Genomic DNA, 12,826 nt, shown 5'->3' on the forward strand with positions numbered 1-12,826 from the left:
GTCCCCTGACATGCACAGCATGACAAGCATCGGGACGTCCTAGTCCGCGTGTTGTCACCATGGTTGTCACTCCGCCCACAAAACCCTTTCAATTATATTTTAAACTGTTATATAGATACTGTTATATCGTTGTTTTTATTTTATTTTATTATTATATATTTTTTATTATTATCATTATTTTTATTTAGTATTATTATATTATTTTTGTGGGTTTTTTTGTGTTTTTTTTAAAATGTATTTTTACATTTATTGTTATAATTTTTTTGTGTTTTGTGCTTGTCTTTTCCTTTTGCCCCCTGGTATGGTTATGTTATTGTAATTTATGTGTCTATGTGTGTGTGCATGTCTGCGTGTGTATATGTATGGGCGGGGAGGGGGGGTATGTGTCATGCTACCAAAAAATAAATAATAATAATTGTCCTAAATGATTATTGTCTCATGATACCTGTCAAATGAATAAAGAGATATTTCAAAAATATATATATTTTAAACTGTTTACATTTGAACGATTTCAACACGTTTTTATTTGTATGCTCTTCTATATCTTGTCAAAATATCGTGTTTAGTTTTATGGGGGGTTTTTTGTCTCAGAATATTGTTGATCACTATCACTTCTCAAAAGAGCTCTAAAATGGTAAGAGGAACCATGAGAGAAACAGGTTTTATCTTCTGACCCAATTAGCTCTATCAAATTGATACATTAAGATGTATTTTAATATGTAGACTAACAACTGTAGAATTATGTAATGGAAACTGAAGATTCCTTAACCTACGTATGTCTGTGCACATTGACGTAGTTAGTCATCTTCTCCATCTCTCTGACTACTGCCAAGACACATGAGGACATAACAGCTTGACACACATACACACATACCCCCACATGCCTCACTTTGTGACTGTGAATTCAACAATTGCAGGTGGTTGGCCAGCTATAATATCCATTTTCTTTTATGTTAAATCAGTGAGACTTATTAATATTCTAATGGTGAAAAAAAAACAGTCAAATATAGGACCAAATGTAGGCTCCTTGTTTTTTCCTACATTCTAGTTAATTATTGATTAGACACAGCACATTTCAAATGACTCAGTAACCCAATCATTGTAAAAAGGGTCAAACAAATGTGAGAATCTCAGACATGCATTAAGCGGTCTTTAAAATAGACTGTGATGTGACTGGAAGTAAACAAATGTACCTTTGTGGTGATTGCAGGCCACCCAGAGAGAGCAAGTATGTGAAGTGCTATAAAATATACAATTTCTCACCCAGAGTGAAGTTAAACTGAGCCATGTGAGTGATTAGAATTTTGAGCCCAAGATGGCAGGATGGATGATGACTGGTCGGGCTTTGTCATCCCCGTCCCTCCTGCAAAACAGCATCAGAAAGACTATTTAAATGTGTCATCTTGAATGTAAGCAATCCTTTTTTTCCAAGGCCTTTAATATTTATTATTGCATTATTTCTATTTATTTTACTTTTGAGGTTCAAAGTGCTTTAAAGTAGAACACATTTAGACAATCATCAGATCAGTCACAAAACATGGATGCACAAAGAAATATTCACAAATATATTTTTGGATTTATATGTGAATGACTATCTATACAAAATCTATATATATATATAGTGTTCACAAAAATATGTCCTTTTATGTAAATGTAAGAAAAAATCTTCAAATAGATAAATAAGGTATAATGATGTAGTGCTGATGCACACAAGCATGTTTCTTCTTTTTAATATATATATATGTAATGGAAATCCAGAAATATATGTCTTTCAAACACAATTTAAGATACCTTTTTTCATCCACAAAGAACAGTGAAAAGAAGAGTTATGTGGTTTTGGGCTGACATCAGAGGGGAAGCAAGTGGTAAACTGTTGGACCAGTGTTGTGTCCTAAAGACTCTTAGGCTACATTATGAAGCTGAACTGTGGTGGTTGCCTTATTGGAAATGGTATTTTCAGCTGACTTTCAATCAAGAAGCAGGCAAAGTGGTGGAGCTGGGGTTGAGCTGCGGCCTCTTGGCAAACAGCTACAAAGCGCCCACCTGTTAGTCAACTCATGTGCACCTAATTTTGCAATTTTATGCAAAACTCTTAAGTTTAATATAATGAAAAAAAACCCTCATTCAAGTTTAGAAGGTAAAAAATTTGGTAAAGAGACAAGAACTTTTTTGAAACATGTTTAATTCATGGCAGTCTTTCTGATGTCTCCTAATCTCTTTTCATCCTCCTCTACTTGACTGTGGCATTTGATGCGGGCGATCACAACATCCTCCTGCACCGCCCACACAGCACCATTGGACTCTGACACTATCCTTAAAATGTTTCTAGTCTTATCTCTCTTATGAAATTGTATTTCCTTGGCAGATGTAAAACCCTGGACACACCTTGTCACCTGTGGGGTCCCTCATGGATCGGTCCATGGCCCGACCATTTTCACCCTCTACTGTATATGCTCCCCCCTGGCCATGTCATCAACAGACATAACGAGGGCCCAAAGCACTAACGGTGCGAAGGACCCTATTGAAATGCAAGAATTATAAAAACCGCAAGCGAGAGTGCAGCAGCAGTGGGCTGTGCAGATTGATTTGTGTAAAATTTGTAGTACTCGCAAGTTCAAACAAGCAACGCTATGAGGATCACAAAATATTTATATGCAGAGCGGTTCAGGCTAGCACTGTCATGATGCACAGCTGCAAAGTGTGCTGCAAAGTGCCGTCTTTAGGCATTTTCACATGCACTCCTGAAAATATGTAGATCATTTCAGGAGTGCTCCGGATTTTCTCCTGACCTGGCTGTTTCTCCTGCACAGCTGGAGACTCCTCCTGTCAGACTGTCTGTGATGTGTAACTTATAAACTCTGGGCTTTAATATAATGAAAATTCTTTACATTCAGGGTTTAAAAAAGCAGTGTGACCATAAGATCACAACAGTAAAACGTGTTGCAGCTCTTAAAAGAAACATCTCTCGGTCTTCATAATCATTAAGACCTGCAGTTTTATTTAAACACGTGTGCAATATCGTGCATTTATCATCAAGGGTGATTTTTAGTTTTAATAAGGATGACATCACCTGCAGGTATTTATTCTGTAAATAATTAAAGTGTGGATATTAAGTCAGGGCATCTCTGACATGATCATTAGGCCTATATATCCTCATAATTGGTCACAGATCAGAGCTAGGATGTCATGTTAAAATGTGTTTTTGTTCATTGATCAAACCTTTTATTAATATAATAGAGGGAGGGGGACTACTGACTGAAGTGACCTCTCTGACAATATATGAAGAAATCAGTGTGGGTACCGTAAACATATAAACATTGCAGATATACTCGTGCATAATGATGAACGATGGATGTTTTGGCGCTGTAGGAGGACAGCGTAAATGCAGCAGCGACGTGGTGTCATTCTCAGATTTTTCTTATGAATGTGACCCACCTGCTGCAGTAAACTACCGATATGTCCATTCTTACCGTCACTTCATTCACAAGCTCCTCCTTTTCTGAGTCAGAAAGTTTCTTTTCTTTTTCTAACTTTTGTTTTCTGCCATGATCCAGTGCTGAATACCTTTGACATCATAGTTTGAGAGTATAGGCTGCAGCCACACCCTTTGAGGTAGAATCATGGTTTGCTCGACTTTAGATCCTCAACATGTCTAGAACACACTGACATTGAGTTGGAGATGATCCTGAGATGGTTAATATACATAAAAAAATGTCATACATGTCACTTTACTTTAGCGGTCCGCTCTGCAGAAATTAGGCAGAAACAAATTAAGGTGCAACAACTCACTTCACTTTAGCGGTCTGCTGTGCAAAATTGGTAGGAAGTTAAACTGGCCTGATCAGTTGTAGGTAGAAACTTGTTAGAAGTTAAACAAACAACTCAGTTACTCACCTATAAGGCAGAAGTTGCAAGTCAACTATGCCATCATTTGACAACAAGGCTGTCAACTGTGCCTGGCCAGATTCTGTTTTGCAATGGGCCTATACACGCATCGCCTATCACAATCAGGTAAGGCCAATTTAGAGCCCCACTCTCGGTGAATATCACAACCCTATGCTATCATGTCCATGTAAAAGAATATAGGCCTAATTACAAAGGTATATCATTCATCTATACTTTGCATGTGATCTCAATTATGCATATCAACAAACTTGGTAATAAAGAACTTGGTACTATATACAATAGTAAAAAATAAGTAAAAATAAGTAGCTAACTGCTTATTGGGAAATTGAATACATTTATTTAGTTAACATTTCCAAGGTAATTATAATTACAGGGAACCATGGACCTAACTTCATATTACTTTGCTCGAAATGTATTCGAGAAATTAGCAGCTATTTATCACCTGCTTCTCTGGAAATAGCAGAATATAATTACTCTGTGATGTTGGGATAATATTCCATACCTTTTGAGGTAAATTTTGATTTAATATAAAATAAATTAATTTGCTTATTGTCACCTACTTACCATGAAATTCGTGGGTAATTTCAATGAAACAATAATGTAGCTACTAACTCAGCTACACAGCGGCTGGAGGCGGAGCAGTTTGCAAACAATTTAGCCTACACTTAAAAGTTTCTCTTTGTTTGTTTATTTAAATTAATGTGGTGTGCAGGACATAGTTTTGCCATTCAGTGCGGTATTTAGGACCCGTCTCGTTTTTTTAAATATGTACAATAGTTTTCAGTAAAATACGATAATTTTAAAGCTGCAGTACGATATTGCTGTATTTTCCATCTGGCAACACTGTGACGAGTAAGTATTCTACAGAGCAGGATGAGGAGCAACAGTTTTTCTGACCGTCACCGTTTGAGTTTTAGGCAAATCTGAGAGGTTTTCTTGTAGTAAACGTGTGATATTTATCAGAGATGTGCGTTTATTTTGTAACCTGCAATTTTTGAGGAATAAATCGTCTTTTTGTCATTTAAAATCTGCCTCATTTCAACATTGGATTACTTGGAAATTTGTCTTTTGGAAAGTACGAGTCAGAAAATTCTAGTGCTGCAAGAAGTGGCAAGAGGATGCAACACCTCATCAACTAAGTTGATGATATTGGAGATTTGTTAAATGTCATGGAGCGACAAAATGAGATTACTAAGCTTTTAGTGAAGCAACAAAAAGTCTCCATTCGCCCACCTCTAAATGTCCCAGTCTTTAACGGAGATCCCCTGGAGTTTGGTTTCTTCATGAAAGCGTTTGAGCATGGGATTGAGGAAAAGACAGACAGCAATCGGGATAGGTTGCATTTCCTTAAGCAGTTCACCCGTGGCAGACCTAAGATTCTCGTTCTGATTTGTTCACATATGCATCCTGACAGAGGCTATGTAGAAGCTAAGAAGCTCTTGAACAAACATTTTGGGAATGAATATACTATTGCCTCTGCCTACATTGAAAGAGCATTAAGATGGCCTGTTATTAGGTTAGAAGACGGAGAAGCGCTCACAGAGTTTGCTCTGTTCCTCACAAGTTGCTGTAATAAAGTTGACAGCATGGACTATATTGAAGAAATGGATAGCCCTACTAATATGAGAGCAATCATTTCCATGCTTCCCTTTAAGTTTTGAGATAAGTGGAGGGGAGTTGCTTGTGACATCCAGGAAAGGTCAGGCAGGAGAGCCAGGTTCAGTGATCTGGATCTGGAGCTTCGTGGACAAGCAGGCAAAAAACTGCTTCTCATCCATTGTTTGGCAACATACAAGAGCACACCTCATTAAGGGATTGCAACAGATGTCAAACCTGTGCCAAAGCACACAGAGCAAGCAAGAAAGGAAAAGGAAAGTACTGGCAGCACAAGTGAGAGACAGTGTCTTTTCTGTCACAGAACAGGGCATAACCTGGATTTCTGCAAGTTCATCAAGCAAAAGTCACACAAGGAAAACTTGAATTTCTAAAGTCAAAGGGTTTATGCTCTGGATGTCTCACAGGGGCATTTGAGCAAAGGTTGTCAACAGAGGCTCATTTGTCAAACATGTTCTCTGAAATATCCCACCATCCTGCACTTAAGTAAAGAGGAGTTAGCTCCCTCTGTTGGTTAAAGCAGGAATGTCAAGCAACCAGTTTCAAATTCTTCTCTCACAACAGAAAGTGAAACTTGTGGTTGTACTGGGGCCAGGGAAGCAGCCTGTGCACCGTCTATTGTTCCAGTGAAGGGCAGATGTGTGAGGAGCAATAAAACAGTCGAGTCATATGCATTTCTAGACCCGGGCAGTATTGGAACCTTCTGTACGGAGGAGCTGATGAGAGACCTTAAAGTAACAGGTAAAAAGGCCAACATTATGCTCCGCACCATGGGAAAAGAAGGAACAGTCAGCACACATGTTGTTAAGGGGCTCGAGGTCAGCGGGTTGGGTAAAAACAATTTCATAGAACTGCCCCAAGTGTTCTCACAAGCAGAGATTCCAGTAAAAAGAGAAAACATTCCAAATCAGAGTGATGTGTCTCAGTGGCGAAGCTGGAGGACCTTACTCAACAGCAAATTAAGTTTGACTTCCCCGAGCAGCCAGGGGCGATTCTAGAGTCTGCTGGGGCCCTAGGCAAAAATTCACCAGGGGCCCCTCCAGTCAGCGTATATCACCATCATGTTATAAATAATCAGACAACAAACATTTTTTGCAAAAAATTAACACTTTTATTTTCTAAAGCTTAAATGTGCATAATTAAAACAAAAAACATTGAACATAAACCTTACCATTTCAAAAATATAAATATAAAGAACAATGAAAAACAGAACAATGAAAACTAATATAATAAAATAATTAAGTCAAAACAACTGAAAAAGAGTTAGCGTTCAGTAGAGTGCAATTAGTTGGCACTATATAAAAATACAAGACAAAGAAATAAATAACTTAAAGTAAAAACTAAATCAAATACAGTACAAAAATAAAGTATCTTTACTCTGCAAAGTTCTCCTAGGAAATAAAAACACACATTAAGAAGGAGGTGATCATGATTCATCCACGCTGTTTAAGCACTGATTTTACAAATGCTGCTTACGGGCCTTGGCTAGTGCAAATGCTGTTACTATGTCCACCAGATCCAAAGACCTTCGCACATTGCGCTCTATTGAAATAAGGGTGAGTCCTGAAAGTCTCTCCTGGCACATAGTTGACCTGAGATAAGTTTTGATGAGTTTTAGGGCTGAGAAGCTTCGCTCTCCAGAGGCAACAGTGACCGGGAGAGTTAACAGTAGATAAAGGGCTATGCTAAGGTTTCCATAGAGATCCAGAAGCTGTTTCTTGTAAATGTGATCCAGCATCTCTCTTGGGGAGGAAGATACATGATCAGGAAAAGAATGGACAGCAGCCCTGAACCTCTAGAACAAGATCCTCAGAATATATGTCATGTAATGTTTTCTCGAGTTTGCCACAATAGCATTTGACATGTCCTCTTTTGAAAACAGAAAACCATAAAGGTGATAAACATCTTCCAGTTTTGAAAATATGTCATTTAAGCTGATGAGAGCTATGTCCACTAGGGGGAGGAAAAAACTCTCTCTTATATTGCTCTTCTGGAGTGGATTGAGTTTCTTCTCTGCCCTCATACAGGAACTGCCGGGTTGTTTTCCATTGTCTTTTTGCTGGAAATGTCCTGTCAATTTCAAGTGTTTCTGCTATCTCTCTAGCATCAGTCTGACAGTCAAGAAGTCCATTTCCCCTGAAATTTTCCAGATACACTCTGACTGTGCTTGTTTCTTGTTTCAGTGTTTCAAGAGAAACACTGGGGCTCTGAAGAATCTTGCTGACGTGGTTGATCTGATACAGTATGCTGTACCAGACAACAGTGCACAGTACAAAACTCCATGTCATGAGTTCACCCTTAATGCTGGTGGCTGTTGACAATGTCTCAGAGTGTACTGAGTGAGTTTGGAGAGCAGACAATGCTTGTATTTTTTCCCTGTTTTTCATGACCATGTCATGGTTTTCCTTTGTGAATCTACATGGATTTTTCTCTGTATTCTGGGGGAAAACTATGTCTTTTACCTGTATAGGTCCTCTTGTAACAAGTATGCATTGTTCAGCATGACCTAGGACATTTGGCCATTGTGCTGGGTCATCTGATGTGGTCAAACCTTTTTCTGTGTTGGTAATACTGCTGCTTGAGGTAGAGGGGGAAGTGTCATCTTCAATGATGAGTTGTTGCTGTCTCGCTGGAGGTGGATGTTGCCAGAGCTGATTTGAAAAAAAAAAGAAGCGAAAAGGAACATGCTATGAATTGTCATACATAACCCCAAGAAGGCAGAGAATATGTTATCAAATAAATAAATAAAAATAACTCACAGATATTGGTATAAGCACTCTGTCGGTGGTGTATCTTCCTGTTCACGATAAGCAGAAGGTGGGGTGGCTGTCCCACCGCTGGAGGTAGTTGTTAACTCAGCTGTTAAGACCAACAAAAATAAAGAAAAAATAAACACACAATGTATGGCCATAAATAATCTTGAGAGGGCACAGTATATGTTACCTGTCTGTGGAGCATCTTCCTGGTGATGAAGGGCAGGAGGTGAGGTGGCTGTTGTACTACTGGAGGATGATGCTGCTGATTGCCCGATAAATGTGGACCCCTGAACTAGAGATGCACCGATACCACTTTTTTGCAAGTATTTATATTTGGGTACTCACCGATATCGAGTACCGTTACGATTACCTAATGCCCTGATCCGCATCTGTTTCTTTGGTCAAAAGTCTCTGAAGCACGGTCACAGCAGGAATTACATCTGATGCTAAAGCATCGGACAAGCTCACTTTTTGGGTTAACTCCTCAAACGGAGACAAAACAGACAAGGTTTTTTTCCAGAAGTGTCCACTGGTGCGCTGTAAGATTGTCGGACTGATGCCGAATACTGGTATCGGTATCGGGTCATCCCTACCCTGAACTGATATGACCAAAATAGAAACATGGCATATTATGTGAAAAATAATCAATGCATATACAGTATAATGAATTAAAAGTGAAATACTAAACTTAAAGACAGTTACCGCTGTCAACATTTGGAGAGGGCACTTTGTCCGTTTCTTTTGTTGGGGTTAGAAACTTAAGCAATGATCCTGAGGAAAGATAATAACATGATATAGTATATTATGGTTATAATTATAACAAGTAAATAAAGTGAAGTTAAAATGCTTTCACATTATAGAACTACAGTTTCTAATACACTTGGATAATTTCTACTGTTTCTACTGTTCAAAAAAAGCTACTGTCTAAATGAGCTGTTTCCCTCATCCCCCCTCCAAATCACTCCCATTACTTAGTTGTGGGTCACTGCTAGAGGTTGAAGTTTGTTTGTTGGCAAGTGGGGCCTCTGCGAGCAGCAGCTGACTGAGAAGTTGGAAATGTCTGGTGAAGACAGACAATTCATGGACTCTGTTTCGCAAACAGCAAAGCTCGTCAATGGCCATTATAGCATTGGCCTTCCTTTAAAGAACAAGGACATCACATTCCCAAACAACTGTGCTATTGCAGTACAGATAGCGGAAAGCCTGAAACGAAAGTTGTTGAGAAACCAAGAGTTCCATCAGGATTACAGAAAGTTTATGACAGAAACAATGGAGAAAGGCTATGCTGAGGAGATTTGCTGAGGACAATCATTCAGGATTCAGCTCAGACGCAAAAAATACTGTCCTAAGGAACTTTTATGTAGACGACTGCCTCATGTCTGTTAGAAGAACAGGCAGTTACTCTCATTCAGGACCTCCGAGATCTGTGTGCGGCAGGAGGTTTTAAGCTCACTAAGTGGATTTCTAATAGTTGAGCTGTGCTTGCATCAGTACCTGAGGATGATAGGGCCAAGGAGGTCAAGGAGCTTGACTTGGAAAATGATCGTCTCCCTATTGAAAGAGCTCTAGGGGTTCAGTGGTGTGTAGAGTCAGACATGCTGAAGTTCAGAGTTGTTATGCAGAACAAGCCACTGACTAGAAGACAAGTACTTTCAATGGTGAGCACTATCTATGATCCCCTTTTTGGATTTTGGCTCCACTCATCCTGCCAGTGAAGCAGATACTGCAGGAGCTCTGCAGAATAAAACATGCATGCATGGGATGATAGCATGCCAGACGCTCTAGCTCAACAGTGGCAACAGTGGATTACAAGCAAACATCATCTCGCCAGTTTCAAAGTAGAGAGATGTGTGAAGCCAGTCGACTTTGGTGAGACCACTTCAGCTCAACTTCATCACTTTGCGGACGCAAGTAAGAAGGGGTATGGCACAGCAACATCCAAAAAACAATCAGAACCAGAATCACAGCGCACTCGTCATAGGCAAGGCTAGGGTCACGCCATTGAAACCAGTTACCATACCACGTCTCGAGCTCACTGCTGCACTTGTAGCTACAAGGATGGACTCAATAATGAGAGCTGAATTGGAAGTGAAACTGGAAAAATCTGTCTTTTGGATTGACAGTACAGCAGTCATTCAGTACCTTAAGAATGAGTCAACCAGGTACTGCACATTCGTTGCCAATCAGGTTGCTGAAATCAGATAAGTCAAATGTTTCTCAGTGGAGATACGTCAATACTTCAGCCAACCCAGCAGACTGTGCTTCAAGAGGTCTTACTGTGGAGACCTTTCTTAAAGCAAAGACCTGGATAAATGGTCCAGACTTCCTAACAAAACCAGACACATTCTGTCACGATGTGTAACCTGCAAACGCCTGCGAGGAAAAACATAATGTCAAATTGTGGCTGATCTCCCAAGTGAATACCTGATGAGCCGCCGTTCACAAGCGTTGGCCCGGACTATTTTGGTCCTTTTGAAATCAAAAGGGGAAGGACCATGATTAAAAGGTATGGTGTGGTCTTCACTTGTTTGACAGTGAGAGCTGTGCATATTAAGGTGGCGAGTTCTTTGGACACTGACTCCTGTATTCATGCACTGCGCTGCTTCATTGCTAGGAGAGGGCACGTCAAGCTGATGCCTTCTGATAATGGAACGAACTATGTGGCAGCAGAAAGTGAGCTACGGGAAGCAGGGCAGGCTTTGGATAATGCAGAGACTCAAGACACCTTGGATGCAAAAGGTATCACATGGTTATTCAACCCGGCTGCTGCATCTCATTTTGGTGGAGTATGGGAACAGCAGATATGCACGATAAGAAAGGTACTCAACTCTGTCGTGAAGCAGCAAACAATCAATCAGGAAGGGCTACACACTTTTGCTGTGCGAGGTGGAGGCACTAATCAATAGTCGCCCCACCACAAGAGTCTCTGACGATCTGAATGACATTGACGCCTTAACACCAAACCATCTGCTGTTGATGAAAGCCAAAACTCCACTACACCCCTGGCTTATTTGACAGGAATGACATGTACTCCAGATGCAGATGGCGCCAAGTTCAATATTTGACAGACTTGTTTTGGAGATGCTGGACAAAGGAGTATTTACCAGATCTACAAGAGAGACAAAAGTTCTATTATACACATTCCAGCAAATTTGCTTCAAAAAGAGTTCCTGTTGTAATAAGAAGACCAGAGAACGTTGGACATTATTGCTTAATGACAAATGTTTTGTCATACTGTTTTTGAAGATGATTGTAACATGGCTTTTATGAATATGGGAAGACGTAATTGCTTTGTAGTTCAAGAACAATTAGGGGCCGTAATGTTAGAGCCATAGAGGACAACAGGTTAATTTAATAAAATAATTTGCCCCAATAGTATTATTTTGTATTTATACGTTTATACTTAATAGAGTTTTTGCTTTTGAATTTTAGAATTAATTAAATGTTTTTTTGTTTATCACGTATTGAAACATTGTGTGTTTATAGTAGGTCTGTGTGGTTATATGTGCTCAGTTTATATGCTTCTGCAAAGTGTTCCTGCTGTCGTAAAGCGCAGCTCATTGGCGTAAATTGCCATGTGGGTACAGGTGAATAAATGCACAGACGAATAAGTATTCTACCGAGCAGGATGAGGAGCAACAGTTTTTCTGCCGTCACCGTTTTAGTTTTAGGCAAATCTGAGAGGTTTTCTTGTAGTAAACGTGTGATATTTATCAGAGATGTGCATTTATTTTGTAACCTGCAATTTTTGAGGAATGAATTGTCTTTTTTGTCATTTAAAATCTGCCTCATTTCAACATTGGATTACTTGGAAATTTGTCTTTTGGAAAGTACGAGTCAGAAAATTCTAGTCCTGCAAGAAGTGGCAAGATGATTACAAATATATTACACACACACACACACACAAACACACACACACACACACACACACACACACACACACACACACACACACACACACACACACACACACACACACACACACACACACACACACACACACACACACACACACACACACACACACTTCATAAGAGAGAAGAAAGACATAGAACAATTTACAGATATTAAAACATTGTACAAGTTTCCCTGAGAGATCTAAAAGGTTGTCGAGATGACACATTAATGCTGACAAGACTGGTTCCTTAAAATTCATTTTTTGACTTCACGGGTGAAAGTGCAGACGTTTGTGCAAAGTTTAAGACTAGTTGGAAGACTATTCCATTCTTTAACGGCTTTAAAAGAAAAAACAGATTGTGCTAAAGCTGAGCCATATTTAGGAATACTGCAATCTCCATTTGAGGCAGACCTTGAAGATCTGCTTATCTGCTCAGAGCGAAGTTTCACAAAGCTTTTCAATGGTGGGGGAGCAGCATCATGGATTATTTTGTACACTAAGCGGACATCGTTATAAAAGATTAAATTGTCAAAGCTTAGAATTTTATTTTTATCAAGAATATCACAATGATGATACTGTTGTGCTTTCCTGTCCAGAGTTTTAAGGGCTTGTTTATGAAGTGACCTCATGGGTTTTAAGACAGTCTTGTTTG

This window comes from Labrus mixtus, chromosome 1 (assembly GCF_963584025.1).
Source record: "Labrus mixtus chromosome 1, fLabMix1.1, whole genome shotgun sequence".
NCBI classification, from domain to species: Eukaryota; Metazoa; Chordata; class Actinopteri; order Labriformes; family Labridae; genus Labrus; species Labrus mixtus.